Raw genomic sequence first — 14,318 nt, 5'->3', positions numbered from 1 at the left:
AAGGATGTGGAGAAATAGGAACACTTTTACACCGTTGGTGGGACTGTAAACTAGTTCAAACACTGTGGAAGACAGTGTGGCGATTGCTCAAGGATCTAGAACTAGAAATACCATTTGACCCAGCCATCCCATTACTGGGTATACACCCAAAGGAATATAAATCATGCTGCTATAAAGATACATGCACACATATGTTTATTGTGGCACTATTCACAATAGCAAAGACTTGGAACCAACCCAAATGTCCATCAATGATAGACTGGATTAAGAAAATGTGGCACATATACAGCATGGAATACTATGCAGCCATAAAAAAGGATGAGTTCATGTCCTTTGTAGGGACATGGATGAAGCTGGAAACCATCATTCTGAGCAAATTATCACAAGGACAGAAAACCAAACACCGCGTGGTAGGAATTGAACAATGAGAACACCTGGACACAGGATGGGGAACATCACATGCTGGGGCCTGTCTTGGGGTGGGGAAGCGGGGAGGGATAGCATTAGGAGAGATACCTAATGTAAATGACGAGTTAATGGGTGCAGCACACCAACATGGCACATGTATACATATGTAACAAACCTGCACGTTGTGCATATGAACTTAAAGTATACAATAAATAAATAAAATAGTTGCAATATCATTCATCTTAAGATAAGGTCAAAATTAATCTACTGTTGATTCTGATTACTTCAGAATTCTGTTTTCCCAACATTTATGCACTTTGAGTTTTCATAAATTAGTCTGTGGTAAGAAATGTTTATTTCTCATTTTTTTTCTTTTCTTGTCTTGTCCTTTTAATCAATACTTTTCTTGAAAGATGGCTAATAGGTAATAATAGAGGAGCATTTATTAACAGGCAGGCTGAGAGAGATTATGGATTACCTAGATATTGAGTTCCTATTGCTAATGTAACACACACACACACACACACACACACACACACACAAATAAAATAAAAAAGATTACCTGCCTATCTCTGATAGCTTAATCCATCCATAGAGATAAGAACAGAAAATACATTTACAATAGAATAAATCCAAACCCGCTTAGAAGTGTGAAGTTCTGGCAGGAGTTAGTAAGATAAACTAGTTGACTTTAGCTTTCCTAATCTAATTCTATGATTGATTTTGATAGAAAAGAAAGTAACAGACAGGATGCCCAGGATCACACTCAAAGTCACCAGTACCTAACACGGTAAAATTTTAGTCTGTGTTGATGTAACTTCAGAGCACAGTTTTGTACACGGAAGAGTTTAAAACATCTCGGGAACAGATGTAAAGGCACTTTTTTTCTTTTTTAGCAAGAAATGTGGTTACTGTCGGCCACCACAGTCAGAACCAGAGGACACCATGCTGGCTAACGGAATCCAGATGCTCTGGTAAGGAAAGCCATGGATAAATATGATTTATTTTCAGCTGAATGACCTTCAATTATCTCCCTTAACGTTTAGACCTGGTTCTCTGCCATATTCTTTCTTTGAGTACTTAAAGAAGAGACCAGCAAAGGGGCACCATTATAGAGTGATTTATGGAGGACATGGACAAGGGTCATCTATGGAATGTGAGAGAAAACAGGAGGGGAGGAGAAAAGAGGGAGAGGGCGCACGCAAGAGACATTGAGAATAAACTCAAGATAAAAAATAAAACATGGGAAATATAGTTTTGTGGGTAGATTCCTGGCTAGGAGCCAGGAGTCCTGGATGCCAGTCCTTCTTTTGGTATTAACTCATTGCGACAGGCTGAACCAATTCAAAATACATTTATTGTGACTCCAGTCTCTTAGCTTCATTATGCCAAGATTCTCCTGCCATCACACAATGGGACTAGTTTTCGTAGATTTTCTAATTTCCAGGAATACTATGCGATTTGATAGTAAGATGATTTGTGTTTCTTCACCCCAGCTCTTTAATCCCAGTGTTGATACCTTTATCTCATATGCCATCCTAAGTCCGTAGTTAAACATCTTGAAGATGCTGAGACTGAATAGCCATTTTGTCTCCCCATCCCTTTTCCTGGAAATTCTTCTTGACCACCTTTCCATTTATTAAACCACTGTTTTCAGCTTAATGACTTTATTTTGATAACTACTGCATGTTCTTAGGAAAAGTCAGTGATGGTGGTGCCAGCAGGAACTATTCATAGTAAGCAAACTGTTTATGAAAATATAATCTTTAAGAAACAACTCGCTTGTAGACTTACTTCATCTCTGTCTTTGCATTTTGCTAAATTTTCTCAACAGTTTCAACAGCCACAAGAACATCTCTCTCTAGGTGTCTTACCAAATTGAGACTACTCATTCAGAAAGTGAAATTCATCTCATTTCTTTTTTCCTGTCTGCTTGATTCTTTCTCCTTTACTTAAAAGCAATTTCTCTTTTCTGATCCATTCATCTTAAAGGATCTACAAGTCTTCTAGAAATCTAGATTTGGTAGAATCTCTTCTTCTTCATTATTAAGTTTACTGATTCTACTACAATATCTGTTTTAAAAAATCTGGAAAGATTTATTTTAGAGTTTGACTGAGGCCTCAGGCTAAGAGGAGCTCTAAAAAAATGAATAGTAGAGACAGATCCCAGCCATTTTCTCCTTCTCAACAAACATTTTTTCCGTTAGTTCTCTCCTTTCTCCTCTAAATTATATTTTTTTCCCTCTGTTTTTTTCCTAAACACACACACTTGCTTTTATTTCTTCTATCTGAAAAAAAAAATAAGAAAAGGAAAAGACTATGTGAGTTTGCTTGGACTGCCAAAGCAAAATGTCAGAGACTGGGTGGCTTAAACAACAAAAATTCATTACTTACAGTTCTGAAGGCTAGAAGTCCAAGATCAAAGAGTTGACAGGCTCGGTTTCCCCTGAGGTCTGTCTCCTTGGCTTGTAGATGGCTGTCTTCTCACTGTGTTTTAGTCTTTCTTCTCTGTGTGTGCATCTCTGTATGCCCTAATCTCCTCTTCTAATAAGGATACCAGTCAGATTGAATTATGCCCACCCTGACAACCTCATTTTAATTTCTCCTTTAAAGGCCATATCTCTGAATACAGTCATATTCCTAGGTACTAGGTTGCCATATGTACCTCCTATGAATTTTGGGGAACACGGTTCAGTCCATAATACAAAGCAACAAAAAAAATTCTAAAATTCACTTTTTACTCGACTTTTCGCTCCTACTACCACATAATTTCCTGCTCCTCTTTACGAAAACAACTTCTCCAAAGAGTTGTATATGCTTGCTGTCTCTAGTATTTTCCCTCTCATTCTGTCATAATTTTACTCCATTCAGCTTTTTGCTTTCATGACTCCGTGAAAACTACTTCAGTGGCCAAAGTCACTGATGACCTTGCTGATAAATCCAACGGTCATTCTCAGTGCCCATTTTATTTGCTATAGCAACACCATTTGATACAGTTGATTATCCTTCTTCCTCAATACCCCCTGCTCCCTTGGCTTCCAGAACAGCATACTCAGTTGATCCTCCTTTTGCCTTCCTGGTTACACTCAGTCTCTTTTGCTGGTTCCTCCTCTTTTTCCAGAACTATTAATATTGCAACAATCTGGATTCTCTTCTCTATCCACATTCATTCCCTTGGTGAACTTATCCAGTCTCATACTTTTACTATTATGAGTATACTAGACTCCAAAATTTATCTCACTAGCTTTCTCTCTTAAATTTCAAATGTCTATGTATTATTTCCATATGCTCATAATATGTATAAAATTGAACTCCTAATCACCTTCCCCAAACCTGCCCCATTTGTAATCTCCACCTAAATTTTTGGCAGCTCTATCATTCCGGTTGCTTAGACTAACAATATTGAGTCATCCTTGACTCTTCTCTTCTTTCATTCCATGTCTTATTCACCATGAAATCCTGTTGGCTCTAGGATCAGAATTGATTTGGAATCAGATCACTTCTCACTAACTCTGTTACTACTAATTTGTGCCAAGACATTATCTTCCCTCACTTGGATTACTACACTTGACTCCAAAATGATCTCTGTGATTTCATATTTAGCAACCAGAGTGATGCTCTTAAAATACAAGTCAGATCATGTTACTTTTTGAGCTGGAATCCTCCACTCACTTCACATACTACTCAATGAAAAAGTCAGTCTTTACAATGGCCAAAAGACCCTTCATGATCCCACTCTTTCATCTCATCTTCTAATATTATCTCCCTCATTTACTTCATTAGCCATATTGGTCTCATTTTTTTCCTACAATACAGCAAGAACATTCTACCTTAAGGCCTTTGGACTAGCATTTTCATCTGAGGCATTTGTTTCTCAAATACTCGCAAGGATAACTAGTCCTCCTTCTCAAGCCTTTGCTCAAATTACACCTTTTCAATCAGGCCTACTCTGATCTCCTTTTTAAAATGGTAAATTGCCTCAAACCCAACTCCATCTATGTGGTCCCTCTGACTGTCCTATTTTATCTATTAAATATAACTTATTACCTTCTAATATAAGATACAATGTGCTTAAGTGTATAATACAGGCATACAATGTGTAGTGATTACATCAGGGTAAATGAGATATCTTATCACCTTAAGCACTTATCATCTCTTCATTTTACAGTCCAATTATACTCAATTTTACTCTTTTAGTTATTTTAAAATGTACAATAATTATTGTTGACTGTAGTCACCCTTTTGTGCTGTTAAATATTAGATCTTATTCATTCTATCTAACTATATTTTTGTAGCCACTAACCTTCTCTATTCCACTGACCCCCTATATTAGTCTCTTCTCACGCTGTCAAGGCTTGGGGCTTGTACCCTCTGAGAACATGGCCTGAGCTGTACCTTGGCCCCTTTTAGGCATGGCTGGAGTGCCCAGGATGAAGGGCACCATGTCCCCAGGCTGCATATAGCAGGGGGGCCCTGGAGCCAGCCCAGGAAATCATTTTTCCCTCCTAGGCCTTCAGGCCTATGATGGAAGGGGCTGCTGCCAAGGTCTCTGACATGCCCTGAAGGCATTTTTTCCCATTGTCTTGGCATTAGCATTTGGCTTTTCATTACTTATGTAAATTTCTGCTGCCAGCTTCAATTTCTTCCCAGAAAAATGGGGTTTTCTTTTCAACTGCATTGTCAGCCTGCAAATTTTTCAAACTTTTATGCTGTGCTTCCTCTTGAATGCTTTGCCGCTTAGAAATTTCTTCCATCAGATACCCTAAATCATCTCTCTCAAGTTCAAAGTTCCACAGATCTCTAGGGCAGGGACAAAATCCTGACACACTCTTTGTGTAACAAGTGTGACCTTTACTCCAGTTCCCAAGAAGTCCCTCATCTCCATCTGAGACCACCTCAGCCTGCACTTCCTTGTCCATATTACTATCAGCATTTTGGTCAAAGCCATTCAAAAAGTCCCTAGGAATGTCCAAACTTTTCCACATCTTCCTGTCTTCTGAGCCCTCCAAGTCTCTAAGAAGTTTTAAACTTTCCCACATTTTGCTGTCTTCTTCTGAGCCCTACAAATTGTTTCAACCTCTGCTCATTAGCCAGTTCCAAAGTTGCTTCCACATTTTTGGGTATCTTTAGAGCAGCACCCCATTACCTGGTACCAATTTACTGTATTAGTCCATTCTCATGCTGCTATAAAGAAATACCTGACACTGCATAATTTAATGAGGAAAGAGGTTTAATTGACCCACAGTTCCACAGGGCTGGGAGGCCTCAGGAAACTTACAATCATGGCAGATGGGAAAGCAAACACCTCCTTCTTCACATTGTGGCAGCAAGGAGAAATGCCAAGCAAAAGGGGAAAAGCCCCTTGTAAAACTGTCAGATCTCATGAGAACTCTCTCACTAACACAAGAAAAGCATGGAGGTAACTGACCCCATGATTCATTTACTTCTCAGTGGGTCCCTCCCACCACATATGGGGATTATGGGAACTACAATTCAAGATGAGATTTTGATGAGGACACAGCCAAACCATATCACCCCCTAACTACCATTCCCAGTGACTGGTAACCATCCTTATACTCTTTATCTCCATCAGTTCAATCGTTTTAATTTTTAGATCCCACAAATCAGTGAGAACATGCACATTTTGTCTTTCTGTACCTGGCTTTTTTCACTTAACAAAATGTCCTCCATTTCCATCCATATTGTTGTAAATGACAGGATCTCATTCTTTTGAATGGCTGAATAGTATTCCTTTGTGTGTGTGTGTGTGTGTGTGTGCGCGTATGTATATATATATCACATTTTCTTTACCCATTCATCTGTTGGTGGACATTTAAATTGCTTCCAAATCTTGGCTATTGTGAGTAGTGCTGCAATAAATATGCGATGACAGATGTCTCTCTGACTTACTGATTTCATGTCTTTTGCATAAATAGTAGTGAAATTGCTGGGTCACATGGTAGTTCTATTTTTAAGGAACCTCCACACTGTTCTCCATAGGGGTTTTATTAAGTTAGATTCCCACCATTGGTGTATGAGGGTTCCCCTTTCTTCAGATACTTGCCAGTATTTGTTATTGCTTGTCTTTTGGATAAAAACCATTTTAACTTGAGTGAAATAATATCTCATCATAGTTTTGATTTGTATTTCTCTGACGATCAGTGATGTTGAGCACCTTTTCATATACCTGTTTGCCATTTGTATGTTTTCTTTTCAAAAAGTCTATTCAGATGTTTTGCTCATTTTTTGATTGCATTGTTACATTTTTTCCTATTGAGTTGTTTGAGGTCTTTACATATTCTAGTTATTAATTCCTTGTCAGATGAGTAGTTTATAAATATTTTCTCCCATTCTGTAGGTTGTCTCTTCACTTTGTTGATTATACCCTTGCTCTGAAGAAACTTTTTAACTTGATGTGATCCTATTTACCCATTTATGCTTTTATTGCCTGTACTTTGGAGATATTACTCAAGAAAATTTTTCCCCAGATCAATGTCCTGAAGAGCTTCCTCAGTGATTTCTTGTAGTAGTTTTATAGTTTCAGGTCTTAGGTTTAAGTCTTTAATCCATTTTTGATTTTACTTTTGTAGATGGTGAGAGATAGGGATCAAGTTCATTCTTCTGCATGTGGATATCCAGTTTTCCCAGCTTAATTTGTTGAAGAGCCTGCTCTTTCGCCATTGTTTGTATTTGGCATCTTTATTGAAAATTCACTGTAGATGTATGAATTATTTCTGGGTTTTTTATTATTTTCCATTGGTCTGTGTGTCTGTTTTTATGCCAGTACCATGCTTTTTTGATTACTGTAGCTCTGTAGTATAATATGAAGTCAGGTAACGTAATTTATCCAGTTTGTTTATTTTTGCTCAGGATGGCTTTGGCTGTTCTGAGTCTTTCATGGTCCTGTGTAAAATTCAGAATTGTGTTTTCTATTTCTGTGAAGAATGTCATTGGTATTTTGATAGAGATTACATGGAATCTATAGACTGCTTTAGGTAGAATGAACAATTTAACAATATTTATTCTTCTAGTCCATGAACATCAAATATCTTTCAATTTTTTGTGCCCTTGTCAACTTCCTGCATCAATGTTTCATACTTTTCATTGTAAAGATTTTTCACTTCTTTGGTTAAGTTTACTCCTAGGTATCTCATTTTTAGCTATTGTAAATGGGATTACATTCTTGATTTCTTTTTCAGATTGTTCACTGTTTGGCATGTAGAAACGCTATCAATTTTCATATGTTGATACTGTATTCTGCAACTTTACTGAATTTATCAGTTCTAATATTAATAGATTTATTGTGGAGTAAAGTGTTTCCAAATATAAGATTATATCATCTGCAAACAAGAATAATTTGACTTCTTTCTTTTTAATTTGGATGCCCTTTATTTTCTTCTCTTGTCTGATAGCTGTTGTGAGAATTTCAAGTACTATGTTGAATAACAGTGGTGACAATGGGCATCTTTGTAGCATTCCAGATCTTAGAGAAAAGGCTTTTCATTTTTCTCCATTCAGTATGATACTAGCTATGGGTCTGTCATATATGGCTTTTATTTTATTGGGGTATGTTCCTTGTATACCCAATTTTTTGAGAATTTTTATTACGAAGGGATATTGAATTTTATCAAATGTTTTTTCAGTATCAATTGAAATGATATGTTTTTCCTTCATTCTGTCAATACGATATAACACATTGATTGATTTGCATATGTTGAACTATCCTTGCATGTCAGGGATAAATCCCACTTGGTCATGATGAATGATATTTTAATGTGTTGCTGAATTCAGTTTGCTAGTATTTTGTTGATGATTTTTGCATCAATGTTCATCAGGGATCATGGCCTATAGTGTTGTTTGTTTATTTGTTTTGGTGTGTCTTTTTCTACATTTTCGTATCAGGGTAATATTGGTCTTGTAGAATGAGTTTGGAAGTATTCCCTCCTCCTGTAATTTTTGGAACAGTTTGAGTAAGATTGGTATTAGTTCTTCTTTAAATGTTTGGCATAAATCAGCAGTGGGTCCTGAACTTCTCTTTACTGGGAGATGTTTTATTACTGCTTCTATCTTGTTACTTGTTATTGTTCTGTTCAGGTTTTAAATTTCTTCCCAGTTCAATTTTGGTAGGTTGTATGTATCTAGGAATTCATCCATCTCTTCTAGGTTTTCCAATTTATTGGCATATATTGCTCATAGTGGTCTCTAATGGTCCTTTGGATTTCTGTGGTGTCAGTTGTAATGTCTCCTTTTTCACTACTTGAATTCTGATTTTGTTTACTTGAATTTTCTCTCTTTTTTTTCTTAGTCTGGCTAAAGGTTTGTTAATGTTGACTTAAAAAGAATGACTTTTTGTGTCATTGATCTTTTGTATTGCTTTTATTTCAATTTCACATATTTCTGCTTTGATTTTATTATTTCTTTTCTTCTCCCAATTTTTAGTTTGGTTAGCTCTTGCTTTTCAAGTTCTTCACAATGCATCATTAGGTTATTTATTTGAAGTTTTTCTGCTATTTTGATATATGTGTTTATTGCTATAAACTTTCCTCTTATTATTGCTTTCGCTGTATCCCATACATTTTGTTATGTTGTGTTTCCATTTTCATTTGTTTCAAGAATTTAAAAAATTTCTTTCTTAATTTTTTCATTAACCTACTGGCCACTGAGAAGTATATTGTTTAATTTCTATGTGTTTCTATGGTTTCCAAAGTTCCTCTTGTTATTGATTTCTAGTTTTATTCTATTGTGGTCAGAGAAAGTACTTGATATTATTTCAATTTTAAAAAAAAATTTTAAGAGTTGTTTTGTGGACTAACATATTATCTATCCTTGAGAATAATCCATGTGCTGAGGAGAATAGGTATTCTGTAGTCATAATATGAAATGTTCTATAAATATCTACTAGGTCCATTTTGTCTATAGTGCAGATTAAGTCTGGTGTATCTTTGTTGATTTTCTGTCTGGATGATTTGTCCATTGCTGAAAGTGGAGTGTTGATGATGAAGCCAGCCAGGACTAGGTCCTTCCCTTCAAGGCAACAGGCTCCCTTTTGGCCCTTGGTGTGTCTAACGATGTCAACCAGGAGCTAGGGCCTAGAATGGAGGCCTCAAGACTTTGCTGGATGTTCTAGTGTGGCTGAGGTGGTATCCAGGTTGCAAAGCAAAGTCTTCTTTACTCTCCTCTCTCCTCTCTTTAAGCAGAGGGAAGGAGCTCCTCCTGGAGCTGCAAGCTGTTCTGCCCGGTGTTGGGAAGGGGTGATGCAAGAAAACTCTTAGCCATCTTGGCTGGTGTCTCAGTAGAACTGCATGCATCCTAAGTCCACTGGTTCTAAGCTCAGCACAGCACAAGGACTTGCCCAGGAATTGCAGTACTTGTGGCCTAGGCAGCCTTTTAAGTCTATTTAAAACCCCAGCACACTTTAGCCCTCACTGGTGGGACTTGCCAGAAATCAGGTTCCCACTGCTGGGATGGGTGATTCCCCTCTGGCTAAGGTTGGTCTAAATGCATTCTTCATGAGTGCTGGTTGTATTCTGCCCAATGTTGCTTTCTGTGACAGGACAGCACTGAGTTCCAATGCAAAGTACAACAATCACTGCACTCTCCCTCCTGCAAGCACATAGATTCTCAATCTGTGCCACACATCTGCTGTAGGAGAATAGGGGAGGGGTGGTGTCAGCAATTCAAGACTCTTGCCTACTCTCTTCAGTGTCTCCTTGCTTTGATGTTAAAATCAGGTACCATGATCACTCGCCTGATTTTTGGTTCTTATGAAGGTGCTTTCTTGTGTGAACAGTTATTCAATTTTGTGTTTCCATAGGAGGGATGATTGCTGAAGGCTTCTGTTTTGCCATCGTGTCTCATCTCTCTCCTTCCTAATTCTGTCATGAGACCCTATGTATGACTTAAGATTGCAAGCATCTTGCTCCTATGGTGTTTGTTCATACCTGACACTAAATTCCTTCAGGTGTCATTCCTCACCTCAGTCCCAATTCATACCGGCCTCCCTTCTAATCTTTCATGGCTCATTCCTACATTGACTATACAAGACAGCAGTATTTGTCACATTTAATATTATTGCTGTGGTCTGGGTATTCATGTCCCCTCAACATTTCTATGTTGAAATATTAACCCCCAAGGTGATGGTAGTACAAGGTTGGCCTAACTGGGGAATGATTAGACTCTGTCCTAATGAACAAGATTAGTGCCCTCATAAAAGAGGTTCTAGAGAGCTGCCTTGTTCCTTCCGTCATGTGAAGACACAGTGAGAAGGCACTATCTATGAACAAGAAGGCAGGCCTCACTAGACACCAAATCTGACAGCACCTTGATTTTGAACATCTCAGCCTTCAGACCTGTGAGAAATACATTTATGTTGTTTGTAAACCACTCAGTTTATGGTATTTTGTTACATCAGCCTGAGTAGACCATGGCAAATATCAGAACATTATAGCAGTCACCTCCTTCTTGAAGATGTTTATTAAGTTCTATACTGGCATTTTTAATGACATCTAAATTTATCTCCCACTTCCGATCTTTTTTCACCTAACTTACTTTTATTGTGTCTAGATTAAGCTTCAAAAATACGGCTATGATCCTATCATACCTTGAGTAGCTCCCAAAGATGGCTGAATAAAGCCCAAATCCTTTGGCTTAGTATTCCAGGCTGCTGTCTATAACCTAGCCACAGTCTACTCTTCAGCCTCATTTCTCACTATGTCCTCAAGCATACCTTAAACTTTAGATGAAATGGAGTACCTGATGCTTATTAAACATAGCTAGTAAGTTTCCTACCTCTATGCTTTTCTTATAGTGTTAATTCCAAATGTAGTGTTCTTCATCCTTTACCTAGCTCTTGAATTTCTTCTACCTCAGACTGAGCTTACATAACATCCCTTCTATGAAATTACCCTGAAGCATCCTTTAATGAAGAGACGTTTTCTTCCTTTAAATTATGACAGCACTCTATCTGAACTTCTCTTCCAGCTATGATTACTTCTGCCTTCTGATATGTTTGTATACATACTTGTCTTTTTTTCCCTTCCCCCAGCCCCCCGCCCCCCACCACCCGAACCCACAAACTGTAAGCTTTCTTTCACTAGTCTGAATTTTATTCATCTTGATGCACTTCACAACTCTTAGCTTCATGCCTGGGACCTCAGAGACACTCAGTGATACTCAGTTAAAGTCTGTTTAATAGATGTTGACTCAGTTTCTAATTTTCTCTATTGGGCTGTGTAATTCTGTACCAAGTCCCTTCCTCTTACAATATTCTACTCTTCTGTCACCTACTTCCTCTTCTTCTCTGGTCCTTTTTAGTTTTGACTTTACAGTAGATCCCGTGCTTTAAATTACTTAATAAGAAAAGAGTATAAGTGAATTAGGGAATGTCTCAAATCACTATTTCTTCATGTGTGCACTTACCAAATTAGTCCATGTATTTTTAATGCAGAAATACATGTTCTATTTATAGCACTTATCTTTTCATTGTGTGTTACACGGTTTTAAAGTGTTTTTATATTTATTTTCTCATATAATTGTCAAGGTCTAACTGGAAATTCTTGAGGCATATTAGAGACCAAAAGTACTAAGAATCAAACACCTTGGTTGATCCGGAATGGTTCTATTTTAAAATATCCTCTCATGGGCTGGGTGTGGTGGCTCATGCTTGTAATCCCAGCACTTTGGGAGGCTGAGGCGGGCGGATTACCTCAGGTCAGGAGTTCAAGACCAGCTTGACAAACATGGAGAAACCTCATCTCAACTAAAAATACAACATTAACCAGGTGTGGGTGGCACATGCCTATAATCCCAGTTACTTGGAGGCTGAGGCAGGAGAATGAGAAAGGAGAATGGCTTGAACCCAGGAGGAGGAGTTTGCAGTGAGCTGAGATTGCACCATTGCACTCCAGCCTGGCCAACAGAAGAGAAACTCTGTCAAAAAAAAAAAAAAAAAATCCTCTACTGGTATAAGACTATGTGTCTCAGTTTTGGCTTCTGATACTATGTTTGGTATGATAAGCAACCCCTATGCTTTGTTTCTTTCTTGTTCATTAGTACTTGGGGTCCTGAGTGAAACGAGGAAAGGTATTGATATTTCAAAATAAAACCATAACTGGCTTTGCTGGTATATATTCATTTTGGTAACCTTGTCTTTCTATCTGAAGGAAAATAACTGTCTGAGAATTGACTAGCCAACCAGCGTTTATTGAGCATCTACTCTGTACCTAGCCATGTGCTAACTTAGAAAGACCTTGAGGGATAAAACTAAATCTTATTTGTCCTCGTAATCACTCTCTCCCCTCCAATGGGCCAAGTTTAATCTACTCATTAAAACATGTATCGACCCTGTGCTATGAACCAGGCACAGTGTTTAGGCACTCGTATGAGAAGGTAAATATGTCTGGTATCTGTTTTCAGGGAATCTATAATAAAGAAGGAGAAACAGTCAATGAAGCAAAATGATTACAATATAGCGTGGCAGGTTCTTAAGGATGTGATAGAAGCACTTAGAATGGCCAGCTCAAGTATCACTCCGTTTTAGAAGCTTTTCCTAGGTCTTAAAAAGGTTTAATAGAGACTCAATTTATGTTCGTTTAACAAAAGAATTATTATGAAAATGTAACCACAATAAAAGGCCAAAAGTAATAAAATGGCCAGTGAATGGTAGAGGTAGTGAGTGTAGGATTTTGCAGGAAGATCACTTGGGATGGGTGGTTTATGGGGAGAGCACTGAATTCCCCAAACCTAATCTAATTGATGGCCCCAAGTCTATGGAGAGTAAATTCTTGGTCTGATTGCCCTATCCAGAATTGTAGGTCAGCTTCTGATAAAGAATGTTCTAATATATCCCAGCAGTTAAAGCTGGGATAACTGCCTGGATTGATTTTTGAGTATGTGATACTTTGATCTTCTGAACAGAAATTATATTAATATTCTATGCAGCTATGAAGCTTCCCTTGCTACTCTTTGGGGGAATTTGGGAAAGAAATCCTGAGTGAGTGTGGAAGAAAATCTGTAAAATGACCTACGTATGCTTATTAAAAGGTAGTGAAATCTCTGTAACCAAAAGATGAGTTCTTCACAGTTAAGAAAGAAAGAGTTGGATTCTATTCTGTGTCATCTGTCATAATCTGCTATCTGTGGTCCAGCAGTTGAATATTTATTACCAGCAGTGATGCGAGAGGTGAGAAGAGCCTACTTTGATTTTCCAGATCTAAGACTGTGTTTTGAACCACCACTTGTCTAGCACTGAGCCAGCTTGATTTGGAACTGTCGCCACCAAGAGAGAAAATGTCTGGAATACTGCAGTGTCATTTCTGGGCAGTCTGTCTTTTATGACTTGTCATGCACTACTACAGGAAGACAAGTGAATACTGTGTACATGAAATCATTAGTGCTGTCATAGCAGGCAGAAGAAAGACCACCAGGCAGAACACAAGACCACCCAACACAAAAAACACGAGCTCCCATTAGCAATATGGTTGAGACTATATGCCCTTGACATTTGCCTTTCAGAATGTTGAGCCACCAAGCATGCTGTTGGATAATTATTGCTTTGTGATGATATTCAGCAACTCTCACAATGTGGACCACCAGTTCTGGTTTGGGTTTCTTCTTTTTATTAGGACCATCTGAGGATGTCTGTGGTAGAGACTTTGGTGAATTTCATCTGTCCTGTGGCCAAAGTAATGAAAGGAAGAGCAACTTAGTTTGTTAATATGGAAGAATTCAGCAACAAAAAACCCATGACACATGTCTGGAAGAGGCTTCATTGAGGGATTTTTTAATTTTTCAAACAAAGCATTCTAAAATGTTTTACTACTGCTTATTAAAGGGCACTCTATGCACATAGCCTTCTACTAATTAGCCTTATACTAATTTCAGAGCTGTTTTTAATTTTTTTTTAATTTTTT

At 37.8% G+C, this 14,318-nt stretch overlaps 1 long non-coding RNA gene across 1 annotated transcript in view; it reads right to left on the bottom strand.

The window, feature by feature from the left end:
* Positions 1–13,700: 13,700 nt before the first annotated feature.
* Positions 13,701–14,318, bottom strand: part of LOC108527265 (uncharacterized) — a 10,232-nt gene continuing 9,614 nt past the window's right edge. Inside the window, exon 3 of the long non-coding RNA XR_001884767.1 lies at positions 13,701–14,079. This is a non-coding gene — a long non-coding RNA (uncharacterized LOC108527265). The remainder of the gene's footprint in view (positions 14,080–14,318) is intronic.

The sequence above is a fragment of the Rhinopithecus bieti genome, unplaced genomic scaffold (assembly GCF_001698545.2).
Source record: "Rhinopithecus bieti isolate Rb0 unplaced genomic scaffold, ASM169854v2 scaffold_4101, whole genome shotgun sequence".
NCBI classification, from domain to species: Eukaryota; Metazoa; Chordata; class Mammalia; order Primates; family Cercopithecidae; genus Rhinopithecus; species Rhinopithecus bieti.
This window is presented reverse-complemented; position numbering and strand designations above follow the sequence as displayed.